Genomic DNA, 16,697 nt, shown 5'->3' with positions numbered 1-16,697 from the left:
GTGTTTCCACTCGCGATCGGACACTTAAATCCAGTTGTGCAGTGGTTTGAACGATGTGCTAATGCTAGCGAACGCATGCTAACTGTTTGTGTTTTTATTGTATTAGCAGCAAATCATCGCTGATTTACGTTGATGCGAACCTGTTTGTTATTGGGGACGAAATTGATTTGTTTCATTTCTATTTTTAATTTCACTCTTCAAGTGATGGTTGAATAAAGTCAGCAAATTATACAAACGTCTTCTGCATCGTCACTTGGGAATTTAGCTAGCTGTATAGCCAGGACTGAGCCTTATCGTCTCGGTGAGGACAATACAGTTGTATTCCCTCCCGTTGAGGTTATCTCCACCTTGCAATGACTGCAAGTCGCTTTGTTGTATTTTTTCTTCGTGAAGTGAATACACACTTTTGAGCGTTTGAACCTACGTGCTGTCATTGTTATGTTTACGGCTGCAGTGCTCCTGCTAAACCATTGTAGCATTTCATTTTCACCCCCTTTCATGGTGAAGTTTAGCCAAACTTTAGAGCGAGTGGTTGTTGCCGCCATGTTAGTTTGATGCGTCTGGACAACAAGACACGTCATGACGCAATACGCATCTTTAGGAATGGTCAAAGGGATCGTTAAGGCTTTTTCATTGTGATGTCGAGGCCTTGAAACACTAGGAACCGGTTCGGAATTGGAATCGGATTTCGATTCCCATCCCTAGCATAGTCTATTGAATCCTAGCAGCTAATTGGGGCAAAAAAAAAATCAATTAAAGTTTACTCACCAGTAATAAAATGTCGGCTGCAAACGTAAATGTGCCTGGTCCACGGAACTGTTTTCTTTTACTTTTCCTCGATTGATTGCTTTCAGCCAATAGCTTGTCCTTTTCTTCTCACGAGGAAGAATGAAGAACTTCAAATGCGGCTCCCAACTCTTCTTTGTGTTACATCCTGCAACACGACAACTTTTAGTCATTCCGACGGAAAAAAACCCCGCAAATAAGACAAAAGTTCAACGCGTTTGTGCGACAATGCACGACAGAGCAACTGCTTGTGACTCGTGTTTTGCCCCTGAAGAAAAATAGTCGTGTAAAAACTGTCAAAGACGATTTCTCTTTTCTCAGGTTCTTTTATTCTCGTGGAAAAAACAGGAAGTGAACGGCACACAATTCTAGAGTTACAGAAAATGTTCAAATACATTTATTGAGGAAATACTGACCGGCACCCCCCTTCTTGTCCCGTATATATTTGTGTTAACAGATGTGGTCAGAGCCAATAGGCAGCCTAGTCCTGCCTTATGGCCAAGTCAGAATATAAACTTAACCTTATCTGGAAATAGGTAATGTGAAGCTGGCTGTTGGGGGCTGTTGAATTCTGTGACCAACACACAGAGATAATTAAGTCCAGATGGTATGTGGTAGAACAAAGAACACTGTGTTTTAGGATATAAGAGAAAGAATATATTCTAGTTATTAACTATATGAGTAAATATGCATACAAGAATATAATAATAGGTAAATATATATGTGTGTATCTTTTCAATCCCTCTCTGGATTCAAATTAAAAATTGAATCCACCCAACTAAAAAACAAAACAACAAATCAGCAAAAAAACAACAAAACCCAAGTAAACTCAAAAAATACATCACAAACCACGCGAGAGGTGACGAGACAAAAACGGTAAAACAAAGAAACGAAAAACGTATAATATAAACAATTAAAAAATAAACCATAATATCTGAGTCCAGAAAGCAAAACACATTCCCATTTCCCAAGGGCGAGCACACACGAATTCCCAGAGTCCGTCCCAAACAGGTGTGCAAAGTTAAAGTCAGCATCGCTGCAATCTCATGGCCTTGGTGTTATAAGGGATTGAGCTCATAACTTACTCCACGGGAAAAGGGTCAGTTCCATGTTGATATTCCATGGCTCAGGTTGAAACTAATCCTTTTTGTCAATGTGTGTTGAAGAAAACAATAATCGCAATCCTTAACGCAATGTCCAGTGGTCAAGAAAGCAGTTCAGAAAACAAAACGCAATCATCAATATCTTATACTATTGTAAACACTGACACCGCCCTCTTTTGTGCTGTAATCTGTTCAACTAAAAACACAGAATGCAATAGTAAAACATCAAATCATAAACAATTAAACATAAAATGAGTCAGCCTATCTAAAAAAAAAAATGCTGGTCGCTCTTGTAGGTTATAACGTCATAGTTGCTCATAAGAAAGAAAAAATATGTATTAATACTATAAAAATGGCCGTTTAAATGTGATACAAGTTAAACATTAATCAGAACTATCACTCAATGACCTCATTTAAATAAAATGCTCGTTGGAATTCTACAGGCAGGAAGATAACTGTCACAATTAAAATTCATTCATGTCAAAGGAACCTGAAAACCTTCACGCACAGAAAGGACAATACCCTCGGCTGGGATGAAACTCGCACCAGTTAAAGCCAACGGGTGCACCCACTCAGGGTCCAAGTGGGAACTGAATCAGCCCTCCGATCATCTAACCTTCGGAGAGCATGGGCTGACACCCGGGTCACCCTGCAGCCCCACCAGATCAGTGAGTCACCAAGCTCACGATGGTAATGGAGGCCGTGCATCCGGCGAAGGCCGTGCGTCCTGTCAACGGTGTTGACAGGACTCAAAAACGACATGAAAATAGCCAAATTGTCATCACTTATCCTCTCAAGTCATCATATATGTAATCTTACCACCTGGAGAATCCCAAAAGCATCTATCTCCAAACTCCTGGAACATATGACAAATCATTATCACCTGGGAGAGCAATAACTCATCTGTTTCTTCCTACCATATTACTAACACAGAAACTAAATCCCTTCCATTTAAAATATGGGAGAATAATGTGCTTGAACAATATGCTTGCAAAAGTTTTAACTCATCTGAATATGTAGTGTCATATTATCTGTATGTTTTCAGTTGAACAGATAGCACAGATCCATCAAACCTTCAAAAAAAAAAACTATCCATATGTCAGTAGATAATTAACAAAACATAAAAATATAATCATGTTTCTTTAGAGTTTAAAAATCAACACAACCCCCCATAGGTACAGTATATAATAATGATGATGATGATGATGTCCCTCTTTTAGCCATGCTTACAAACCAAAGCATGGCTATATATAACATAAAACTATAACACTACTAGGTTACGTAAAAACAAAAAAGCATTGTAATGAAAAAATCCAAACGATCATCATGAATTTATAACAACATGCGAGTTAAATCAAAAATCCAAACAAAATTGAAAGATCCCTCTTTGGAAACTAAAAAACAAAATATTATTTCAAAAGAAATAATTTCCTTGTAAATACATCATCATTATTATACCCTACAAAAACAAAATGAGCAAACCCCATAGAGGCAAACATTACCAACATTAATAAATCTAATCCATTTGAAGACGCCTTTCTGGCACTCCGGATCATCATGTAATCAAATGAAAACATCCTACCAAATGTACGATCAAAAGAAGAAAACAGATAAGAAAAACTGGTGACAAATTCAAGGACAGAGAAAAGATAGCAAATCCGACAAGGCTAGTTTGAAGTCAGTATTGAAATGGCGACGAGAGTCAGTTTTCCTAAGGGAAAACGGCAACAAATTCCAGAGCCAACAGCTGAATGCCCTTCCCCCATGGTCAGACGAAGCAAAGGTCCAGTATATTCTGCCGGCTGTGAAACAACCTCTGTTCCGCGATATCATCAGAAAGATTCAACCAACTCTTAGTAGGACTTCAGTATGTCGCTGGATGGATAAATAGCCTGGCGTAATGGGGTTTTTGCCAGTCTGATAGAAGGAATACGGTTCAGTCAGCCCGCTCCGGTCCGGTTGGAGTCCACCAGGAGTCTTTCAAGGGAGGCCTACTAAGGTCACCATGGCTCAAGCTAACTTTGGCACTCTACCCCACATATGGAGAAAGTGGTTGAGTAGACCTAACTAAGTCCTTGCCTGATGTTAAATTTAAACGCGCAAAGCAAGGTATATCAAATCAAAAATGGCTTCTATAAATTTAAAAAAATAAAAAATAACCACAACAAAATAAAAATGTAAGATTACCGAAGTCGCGAAAGAAAAAGAAAACATTAAAAGGAAATCTGAATCAAAAATTCATCACACAAAATTTCAAAAGTGAAAAAGATCATTTGAAACTTATCTTCAAAGTTAAGAAAAATGAAAAGCTAAAAATTCCAAAGAATAAAAATCGGAAACCGAAAAATCAATAGTACGTGCTATTAGCCAAACAAAAGTACTTGAGCCTCAATTTATCAAAACCATTCGAACTTAAAAATGAAAAATAAAAATCAAAGAATCAAAAATAAAATGAAAAATCAAAAAATCAAAAAGAAAATGAAAAATAAAAATTGGTATTATTCTGGGAAATTTGTTCCCTCCAACGGAAATATGAAATCATCATAAGCCATACGAAAACGCAATTTTCCCAACTGTACAAACAAAATTCTTACATGATTACAAAATTAACAATTTTCCCAGAATAACGTCGTTTAGCGTAATGCCAAATAAAGTCTATTTCCTCTCTCAAAATTGTCTGCTCCCTCTTTAGTAATTTGTCAATTAAATTTGGCTGTGGCATCTCTCGACGAAAATGGCCACTTATTTCCCACTATAATTTCATTACAACAAAATTTACATAAATTGGACTTCTCTTCACATCCCAGATTACGAAATTAATAAAAACGTTCATCCCATTATTTTGGTCACAGCTGAAGTCAAAAATAGCCAGATTATATCAGCATGTGACCCAAAAGATTACATTTTAGCAAAGTTTGGCATTTTCAAGTCCTTAAAAATCAAAATTAGATTGCATATCGTCTAATATTTCGAACATGACTCAAGACAGGTCCCCTCTCATTCTTTCGTGAATCAATAGTTGCTCTTTGTCAATTTTAAGATTTACTTCAGCTGCTTCCAATTCTCAGTGTCCAATCTACATTAAAATTAATTAGTACTTTGTCACTTCCACCTTTGAATTAAATCATCAACACTGGAGTTTCTTGAGCGTCTATGTGGTGCCCCTTGGTTGCGTCCTGGTTACAGGAGTGCAGGGGCACATTAATAAAACCATTCAAAGCTACCTCAAATGTGATTGGATTCACCGTGATGCAGTCCAATGTCAGCAGGTCCCTCGGATCACAGTGACCTGTATACAAAAACATTCAGTACCTAAAGAATACATGTCAAGGGGTATTTGAACTCATGTCCAATCAGTTGCCAAACGGCATTGTCCCACCATGGGTCCCAATTCTTGAGCTTCGTGTCTTAGTCATCAATCTAAATACTTATGCATTAGTCGAGGTGAGATCTGGTAGGCATCATAGGTTAGAAGTCGGGGAGCTTTAGTGGTTGGTGTGGAAGATGGGAACCTGTCTCGGAAAACAGCAAACAATGGAGTGACAGGAGACCAAATGTTCAAGAACAACAAATTTAAACCTAGGATAAGACAGAATGTCAACCAATTGGTGAAAAATAAACAAGTACATATCAGTCTCACTACAGCACCGCAGGCCATAAATTATCTTCGTGCCTGGATCCAAACCTCTCCGTCGATAGCCAATTCTGGCAGTGTTTCTGCAAAAAGTCAAAATCATTTAATAACAATTTTAAGTCAATTAACTCACCTTATTGATTTGGAATCATGAGTTAATTTCCAGGTGTTAGGGTGTATCTATTTAAGTTCCAACTTCTAGTCTTTGTCTGGGATCTTTTTTGGATTTGGTCACAGGACAGCAGCCGACTGGCCTTTGCCATCTGCTTTCAATTAGGGGAGGGGGTGAAAACAAGTCTGTGTCAGCTATCGTGGTCATCGTCTGGGCTGGGGCTCCGCTGCCCCCCCTCCCTTTTTCACTGCTTCTGCAGTTCTCCTGTTACAATATATATATATATATTATTTTTTTTCTAGCATAAATATAACAGCTGTGCCAACTGTTTCTTCATAATTGATAGATTACAGTTAAGATTTTGCCGATTTAGTCTCGCTTCAACAGCCTTCCAGAGAAGTTTATTATTATTAAGCTATTGGTTTAGAGTTCTCGGATGGAGTTTAATTTCGACATTTGTTGATCAATCAAATGTGAAATTATCTCCCACCGATGTATTATTTTTAAATCAGAATACTACCTTCTTAGCACAATATTTTCACAAATCACAACAATCCTTGCTCCATATTTTAATCAGATATTTAAACCTATTTTAATCTATGAGCTCGTGAATGAATAAATCATTAGTTTAGAACTAAATAAACACATTAGAGAAAAAATGTCGTCTAGCAGCTCATTAGCTGGTCTTAAAACTTAAGGTAAACATATTTTATCAAACAATATAATCATTGTCTCAACATGTCATTTTCCGCCAAATTAAACAAATCTCATTACTTTTAAGGTTGTTTAACAAAACATTTTGAGCTCTAAAGATCATACTATCGATCTCAATTAAGCTCACTAGTTTATTATTTATTTCACCTCACTCGCTTTTCATTTCATTCATAAATTCTATTTCAATAATCAGTTGTTCCCCATTACTATCAATTTGATATTAGTTCTAGTAAAAAGAGAGGGCTTAAATATATTTACAGCCTCCCGTATTGTGCTTGGCCAGAACACAATAAGGGGGGCTCACAGCGGCCTGCTCTCCTAAATTTTGAACACCATTCCCCTTATCTTAATCAAAGGCGCCACGTGGCACACACGGGTGCCTGCCAGAATATGAACAAAGGCGCTTCATTTATTATCCTATACTCGATATTTAAGTATTTCAAAAACAATTACTTTGTTCGTCCGCGCTCCCTCTCCACTCACGAGAGCAGAATAAGGAGCGCTCACTTCACTCACAATTAGAGGAAAGAAAAGAAAGAGGACAAAGAAGAGAAACGTTGGGGCACCCCACACATACTCACACAAACCAACGACAAATAACAAACATCCGCGGAACAAATTTGAGTTGCTCATGCCGCCCATCCCAGGATCTCAGCGTTTTCATATATACGCTGGAAATGCACTTTACTCGTGGTTTACGCAAATCGGTCCAGCCGGAACTCCTCACATAGGGAGTTCTTAATTACAACACGAAACGGGTCGTCAAAGACGCCCGGAACTACCTCACATAGGGTGTTCTTATATGCATTTTGTAATCGCGATATATAAATAAATAACATACACATTATTAATTTCCTCAATAAAAATTCAACCCCCTCCGGGGCAGCAGCGTAATAAGGCAACAGTGCAATCTTGTAACACTCCTACCTTATTTTGGTACCACACCGTCTGTCCCCGAGTGAGCCGAATTCCAGAATTCTGTGCCGCCAACTCCCGCGAGAATCCTACGCCGACAACGCCAATTGAAGAAAAATAGTCGTGTAAAAACTGTCAAAGACGATTTCTCTTTTCTCAGGTTCTTTTATTCTCGTGGAAAAAACAGGAAGTGAACGGCACACAATTCTAGAGTTACAGAAAATGTTCAAATACATTTATTGAGGAAATACTGACCGGCCAGGACATTTCACGGATACGGGCTCCGTGAAAGTGTCTCACCCCCCTTCTTGTCCCGTATATATTTGTGTTAACAGATGTGGTCAGAGCCAATAGGCAGCCTAGTCCTGCCTTATGGCCAAGTCAGAATACAAACTTAACCTTATTTGGAAATAGGTAATGTGAAGCTGGCTGTTGGGGGCTGTTGAATTCTGTGACCAACACACAGAGATAATTAAGTCCAGATGGTATGTGGTAGAACAAAGAACACTGTGTTTTAGGATATAAGAGAAAGAATATATTCTAGTTATTAACTATATGAGTAAATATGCATACAAGAATATAATAATAGGTAAATATATATGTGTGTATCTTTTCACCCCCATTTCAATATGGCGACGCTTTGTTGTGGCTGGTGACGCCATTAATCGCCCAGATCTCCGACTGCGAGAATATAAGGAGGGAGCCATCTTGACTCCATCAATTGCTCTTTGGTGTGGAGGTCTCCTACGTCCAATTGCCTTGCTTATGCTCCCGTCAGCTGTCAGCCGGGTAAGAATGTGCACTGCTGTGAACTTTTTAATGTTAGGCTAAAATACACTGCTCGCTCAGTGTAGTGACAACCCGCGAACATCTGCTGCTGTTGGCTTAGATTTGTCACACCTGGCGTGATCAGCGTGAGACAACAAATTTGCCCTGACCTCCTAATTCTGTCAGGCAGGGATCACTGACTCGGATCTGTACGTATGGCGTCTTTTAAACCATTTTTAGGCCAGTTTTTCGTTAACGCGATTTGTTTTAATTTTCTTTTAGCATGGAGTGATTGCGGGCTGGCCATGTGACGTGGCGACAGCTAATAACAAGACACTGCTGCTTTGCTTACGTTAATTCTCATGTCCAATTCTTCCGTGTTGGGCGGAGCGGATGTCATCGCCGTGCTGAGTGGATGTCGTCACCTTGCGGGGCAGACTGGTTGCGTGCGCACATTGCTCTGCCGCCCTTTAAAGAGCTGGTATCGCACAGACGGCACCCCTTAGACATCTGGATACGGATCCAGCTCTTTCATTTTTAACTTTTTGTATATCGATAAATGAGATTGTTGCTCATTTATTTATGATCACCATTGTTTTCTTCGTTTTCTGTTGTTTAGGGCTTGGGGCTTCCAGTGGGGGGTGGCGTTCGGGTGGTGGCGACATCTTGGTTTGGTTTTGGGTTTGTTTTGTAGTGTTTTGGAGTTCGCCCCTCCCCCCACTGGTAAGTCCGAGCCCCGTGGGTTTGTCAATTTATGTTGGAAGTCTTTTATTTATTTTTATTTATTTATTTATTCACAAAATTAAAAAAATGTACATAGCAGAAATGCTTCTTGCTCTCCTTGCAGCACGACCCTTGTTTACCTTATATTTAAAATATTTTCCCTGGTAGAAATCCAGGGTGGCGTTGTTTGGCAAATTTTAAATATTCAAAATCCCACGCGTAACCCACGCGTTGTCACATAAATAAGACGTCAGTGTTGTGGAGGTGGGGGAAACACCACTAATTTTGCTGCTGAAAGTCCAACCTGCATCAGATTTAGCATAGCCTAGCATTTAACTTGCCAGCCTCCGCAAGAAACAAGTCAAGCGAGCCGTCCCTCATTTAGATCATTGTTTGCATTATGTGCATTATGGTAATACAACGTGGTGGCTTCAGAGTGCAAGTCCCTTTATTTACATTTTTTTTTAAAAAATGGTATTAACATGAACTGAAATGAAAAAAAAATCTGTGAAATGAAATCACGAATCAGAATTTCATGAGAGTAGTTTGGTTCAAGTCCTGGGGCAGTGTAGGACGCCTGAATGTAGATCAGTCCTTGGATATCAGATTTTTTTGTTTTTTTCAATTATAATTTTTTTTCCCTCATTCACTTTTATAGTTCAATACTTTAGTTTGAGTCTAGGGGTACTCCAGTGTCCCCAAGAAGTGTACCTATTCTTGGAAACCTCTCCATTTTAAAAAAAAAGTTTTTAAAGGGACTCGCACTTTAAAATGTTTCTTTAGTAGTTGTTGATTCAAACAAAGGTTTGAATCGAAACTTGTATCACCTGAACCAATACACATGAACGTTAGAAGAAGTCAATACAGATTTATTTTTAATTGATCAATGCAAAATAAATCAAAATAATTGAGAAATGTAGCCCTGACCCCCGGTCAATAATCAGTTTGGTCTTTATAATGTCCTGTGCCCAGCAAAAAATATATAATAAAAAAAAAAAAAATCATCCCTACCAATGTTGAGACCAAACCTACACCCTTGGCCGTGTAATTATTTTAATCTGTGGTCCAAACGTGATGACCAATGTGTGTCGCTTAAAAAGATCAGTCTAGTATTATTTCATGATTGGCCATTGCATAATAAATTGGGTCCACTGGTTTCATTTTTGAATACAGTGTGGCAAATAAGTATTTAGTCAACCAACTTGAAAATATTAGAGAGGCCTGTAATTGTCAAGATGGGTAAACCTCAAAGATGAGAGACAGAATGTGGAAAAAAAAAAAGAGAAAATCTGATTTTGATTTTCAAAGAATGTATTTGCAAATCATGGTGAAAAATAAGTATTAGGTCTATACCAAAAGTTCATCTCAATGCTTTGTTATGTACCCTTTGTTGGCAATAACGGAGGCCAAACGTTTTCTGTAACTCTTCACAAGCTTTTCACTTAACTGTTGCTGGTATTTTGGCCAATTCCTCCATGCAGATCTCCTTGAGAGCAGTGATGTTTTGGGGCTGTCGTTGGGCAACACTGACTTTCAACTCCCTCCTCACCCTGTGGCATCAAAATGATAACAAGAACGGGGAGCAAAAATCCCAGAACCACACGGGGGGACCAAGTGAATGACCTAGAGAGAGCTGGGACCACAGTAACAAAAGGCTACTATCAGTAACACAATGCGCCGCCAGGGACTCAAATCCTGCACTGCCAGACGTGTCCCCCTGCTGAAGAAAGTACACGTCCAGGCCCGTCTGCGGTTCGCTAGAGAGCATTTGGATGATCCAGAAGAGGACTGGGAGAATGTGTTATGGTCGGATGAAACCAAAATAGAACTTTTTGGTAGAAACACAGGTTCTCATGTTTGGAGGAGAAAGAATACTGAAATGCACCATACCCACTGTAAAGCATGGGGATGGAAACATCATGCTTTGGGGCTGTTTTTCTGCAAAGGGACCAGGACGATTGATCTGTGTAGAGGAAAGAATGAATGGGGCCATGTAGTGAGAGATTTTGAGTGAAAATCTCCTTCCATCAGCAAGGGCTTTTAAGATGAGACGTGGCTGAGTCTTTCAGCTTAGTTGAAAGTCTGTGTTGCCTAACGACAGCCCCTAAACATCCTGCTCTAGAGGAGATCTGTAAGGAGGACTGGGCCAAAATACCAGCAACAGTGTGTGAAAAGCTTGTGAAGAGTTAACGAAAACGTTTGGCCACCGTTATTGGCAACAAAGGGTACATAACAAAGTATTGAGATTAACTTTTGGTATTGACCAAATACTTATTTTTCACCATGATTTGCAAATAAATTATTTCAATTTCAAACAATGTGATTTTCGGGGGGGTTTTCCACATTCTGTCTCTCATGGTTGAGATTTAACCATGTTGACAATTACAGGCCTCTCTGATATTTTCAAGTGGGAGAACTTGCACAATTAGTGGTTGACTAAATACTTATTTGCCCCACTGTAGTTACACTGATCCATCTATTTTCAACACCGTTTATCCTTGTGAGAGTCGTGGGGTGTTGGAGCCTAACCGCTGTGACCTCAGGCAGATTACCCTAAATTGGTCACCAGTCAGTTGTAGACCACACACACAGAGGTACAACCATTAAAACCCACAATCACACTGCCACTGAGTGGGAATTGATCGTAAGCCAAAGTCAGGTCTTCATGGAACAAAAAGGATGTCCGCTACACTAGGGCGTAGGTTTGGTCTCAACATTGGTAGGAACGATGTAACAGTATAATTTGCATGTATACTTTCTGCTGGGGCCGGACATTCATAAAACCAAACAGATTGGGTGAACAGAGGTCAGGGCTACATCTCACAAATATGAACCTAATTAATTCATACGCTAAACGATCCAGACAAAATAAATTTGTATTGACTTGTACTGATTTTCACGTGTATTGGTTCAGGTAATACACAGTTCGATTTAAACCTTTGTTTTTCAAAACCTGCTAAAGAAACATTTTGAAAACTTCCAGAATAGATGTCTGGATTTTATTAGCAAATTTAAATTGCAATATTGGAACATAAATTATATTAACATACACAATGAATACACACTTGTTAATAATCTCTTAACAATCCAAGAATGCTAAAAAAAAATAAACATTTGTCTTAAGACCACTCAATATTTTCCGTCTAAGTAAATAAGTATAATTGGGAAAAAAAAAAAACTTTATCAAGGTATTACAAAAATAAATAAAAATGGAGCTTTCCTTCAGGTAGAACATGACTGCTTTTGTCCATAAGCGCAGCTAAACGCGACAAAAAATGAAAATTTTTACCTTGACTATGAATAATGTATGACTATCTGGAAAAAATGTCAGCATAAATTCAGAAATAAAAATATTTTAATTAATGTAGAAAAAAAAATACATTTTAAATAAACGTAAGTCATCAGCTAATCAAATGTACGTTTGAGGGGCAGCAAAATGGACCAGCACATTCAGCAAGTAAAAAAAGGCTAAATGTAAGTGAACATAAAACAATTCACTAATAATGGTAGGGTCAATTCTATCCTTACAACATATGGGAACACAATCAAAATGACCAATATAACTGAACATGTTATATAATGCAATAGAGGTTTCTGAAGAGTTGGTGGGAACAATTTGAGCATCCTGAAAAGTTGCTAGTGTTATGTCCCTACCTTCCCTATGCAAACCTAGGCCCTCGCCGCTACAATGGACAGGATTTCCCCACGACAGACTGGTGAAGAGGAAGGCCTATAGACCCCAAATCACCAACGTCACACAATCACGTGGCTTTTCTTCTAAATAGTATGTTTAAAACATTCCATTACACCTCTGCTAAAATCCTGTTTCAATTACGTTATGGGAGGTGGCACTCTAGCCCCTTCCTGTCATCATGCGCTTATTTCTGTGATACCAAAAACAGGGAAGAAGCGGATAGAATCTGGCTCATACAGACCCATTTCTACATTAAATACAGACTATAAAATATTTGCAACGATAATGGATAAACGACTGGTAAGCCCCACTTTGATATGGACCGGACAGGTTTCATGAAGAATAGATGAACACATATGAATGTGTGCCTGACCATATATGTTATTGATCGAATGAATCGGTTTTACTTAGCTTGGACTCGGAAAACGCATTCGATTCTGTTAGCTGGGAATTTTATACCTGAATTCAAAACAGCTGGAGTTTGGGGGACAAGTGATCAGTTGTCTTTGGTTGCTACATACAGCCAGGATTCAGGTAAATGGGGACTTGTCTGACACCGTTAAATTTGAGCGTGGCTGTCAACAAGGCTGCCTGCTGAGCCCAGCACTCTTTGCTCTTTTCATCGAACCACTGGCCTAAGCTATGAGAGAAAGTGACAAAGTACAACTGTGTAAAATTTTGTCAAAATCCACACAGCTGTTTTGGTGTCCTTCGGGGACGAATATGCAAACACCCCACACACACCGAGAACCCCCCCCACACACACACACACAAAGTTCCATTTATATGTACTGTAAGTATATATTTATTTGACTTAAGTTTTTTCACATTATATGCACAAAATAAATGTGTGGCCTGTATTTGTCCTGCGAATTACCTGTGTAAAAAAAATGACATTGAATTGGTATGGTTTATACTGCAGAAAAGAAGAAAAAATATGATATAGAATCTCTGTAACGTGAAGGAATCGCCCATACCTACCTCCCAGTCAAAATGTACTGTACTAACAGAAAAATGCATGGAAAGCGCCAGTGAGGTGAGGCATACTTCCAAAGAAAATAGGAATTTGTGAAACTGGTAAAGAAACCCTGTCCGTCTAAAAAGAAGTTAAAAAGGAATGTAATATTTACGCACACGATCGTAATAGTGACTGGGTATGTCGTTCACTTGGGGAAACGAATCCATTCCAGTTCGTTCAGTAAAAAGACTCGTTCAAACAAATCGTTCACCGAATCGTTCGCCCACGACCCCACCCAAATGAATCGTTCGGTTAGTGAACGGGAAGTGACGTTGACAAACGAATCTTCCAAGACCGCTTAGCAATATACCTGAACGGGAAGTGACATTGCTTGGTCCCTCCACGTCTTGCACACAGGCTCCTCATTGGCCACTCATCGTAGATTCAGAAGTGAGTGACAGACTATATAATTCTGTTTTCGCCGCCTCGTCTCTACCCCGCCGTTGCAATAGCGAGGGAGAACTTCCGCGTCGTCTGTCGTATTTCTATGGGATCAAAGTCATGGCTCGTGCTTGCATTTTGATTTAGGACACTGTTAAACATTTTCCTTTGGTGGATTTGGGCTCGGGGGCGCACGGACTTTCTCTACCATGATCTTGATCACATATACAATATTGCCGCTACCAGCCTACATGACACGCTTGCTGTCACGCAAATAAAAAGAGAAATCGAACGTTTAATTTCTAAATATGGAACGACCAACACATTATATTTACCTCACACTGTTGTGATTTTCTTTTTATGCTCCTCACTATTATTTGTGGTACCTATCGTTAAAAGTAAAGCGTAAATAGCTGGTTGTCAAATGTATTGCTCTGAAATGAAAACAATACTACATTTTGATACAAAACGGTTTCTTTGCAAATCATTATTAAGATGATTGTATTGAAATATCATTTTTGAACTGGTATTAATAATCCAGTCAGCTCCCCGTCCTCCCCTCATCTTAGATCGTCAAATGCTGACGAGAAATAATTGTTTAATAATTGCAACACGTCTACCCAGCGAGCTACGAGACTCAACAACATCATCCGCTACAGTTTGCTCTTTACAATGTCGCCTTTCCACTCTCATTAATCTGTTAAGAAAAATTTAGACATATTGCTACATCATCCGTGCCCACGTGCATTGTTTTTGGGCGCTTGAGTAGCATATGATGGACATTATTTTGTCAAACCAACACCCGACATGCTCTGACACGAAAAAAATAAATAAAACACTTGGAAAAAAATTACATGTACTGCATATACTGTTTCATTGCAAATCAGTATTATAGTGATCATACTAAATATCAATTTTCCTGTGCACATATGAGGTAAATATCGCTGACATGAAGCCTTCATACAGTTACAGTTTTCTCCCCCCTGGACTGCTGTGACTGCCATCACGCGACTGCAGCTCAGCTTTTCCTTGTCTCGTAGCTACCCGCGAAAGTGTTTTACCTACTGTAGGTTTGAAAGTATGTCGTCATATGTAGTACCTAGTCTGTTGAGAAAAGTAGTACACTAAACCATGCTCGCTAGGTTTGCGTGGCGTTTTTGTCTGTTTGAGCAGCATATGATAGGCGCCACATTAACAAATATATGACAAAGTCATTTCCTTTCATTTTTTGACTCGTTCACCACGTGACTGGAAAGTCAAGTTAGCAACAAGCTCAGTCAAGCGGAGGACCGAGTAAGTGAACGGGAAGTGACATAACTCAGTCTTGCCCCCTGCCTGCTGGCTGCTTATTGGCCACACGTGGAAGTGAGTGACATACGCTCTGATTCTGTTTCCGCTCCCTCCCCTGCCCGCAATGAGGCTGGCGTCTAATTGGTCGTGCGCGATGTCAAGACTCTGCCGCTTGCTCAACGCCCTCCCACACAGCAAGCGAGCCCCAGCTTCCTAGAACTAATCAGTGCAGAAAGTGATTAGTTCGGTCTCGTTCACCCAAACAATTCGTTCAAAAAGAACGAATCGTTCACAACCGATACAACACTAGATCGTAATCACACATGAGCAAAGCTCCACATTCATTTACATTCAGCGAAGCCGACACAGGTTGCTGTATAGCATCTTCAACAATCAATTTGAAACCTATCCATACCATACTTCCCATCCTACCACTTTCCGAATTACACGGCATACAGTGTTCTTACTCAGATATTCAGCATCACCGATGGAATACATTTATTGTCCGCTGGCGAAAGAGCGCAAGGACAGGCACACATTCCGCTTGAATTGTGAGGGCCTGACTTCTCCGGGTTACGTTAGACACATCTGCCTCGATCAACTGGCACAGGTAACGAATTCTCTCAGCTGAAAATTTGTATCTTTCATGGAGAACATCATCCGAGTATGCAGCGGATTCTGGCGGTCTCTAAAAACCCATGCCCTCCGAAGACAGCCCCTCACGAGCTGCGCGCCAATGTCGTACAGGTCGTTCAGGTACGCCATCATTGTCATGAGGACACATCCGCGGAGTAGTGCTGTTTAACCCTTTAAGGTCTGGGCCTATTTTGTCTGATTTTGCATGCCTTTGAAGTTGCCTTTATATTTCAAAGAAAGAATTTGTTTACGATGGCCTGGTTTGGTCCCTTTTTTTGTGACACCTTGAACTTCATGTCCAAACTGTTGTTTCCGTCACTGACCAATCATCATTTTGGGCCCTAAAAGACCAAAAATTCCACAATCGTTTTGTCAAAATTTTTAATTTTGATGTCCAATTGACAACCAAACATGCGTAACGAACCGTTTTGAAACTTTGTAATATTTATTCAACATGTTAGGATAAACATTCAACCAAAAAAATTTAGAATAAATAGTCTTATATTTGACAATTCAACATAAACAACAGGTATAGCCATAGGCGTTTTTTGCCTTTATACATGCTCTAGTCAAAACAGGTTATATACAGCAGACCGAACAGTGAAAAAATATATACCATCTAACACAAAAAGTGTTTAGAGGCCATCTCTTTATGAGTTTAGGTATTGCGGCCCATCACCTGATGAAAACTATGTACACACAATCAAGCTTCTTGAACACACATTTATATACACAAATTGAGAAGACTGATTGTGGGAAAAAATGTATATATATATAACATTGGGGGGGGGGGAGTATTTTCAAAAATATTTACAATAAACAAGTTAAATTTTTTTCAGGCATGCCACTCCGAAAAGCAGTTTCGTCCTGCAATTCGAAACAGGGCGACATCACACAGCCCACACTTCCATGGGGTGTTGGTC

The sequence above is a fragment of the Corythoichthys intestinalis genome, chromosome 19 (genome assembly GCF_030265065.1).
Source record: "Corythoichthys intestinalis isolate RoL2023-P3 chromosome 19, ASM3026506v1, whole genome shotgun sequence".
In the NCBI taxonomy this organism is placed as follows: domain Eukaryota; kingdom Metazoa; phylum Chordata; class Actinopteri; order Syngnathiformes; family Syngnathidae; genus Corythoichthys; species Corythoichthys intestinalis.
This window is presented reverse-complemented; position numbering follows the sequence as displayed.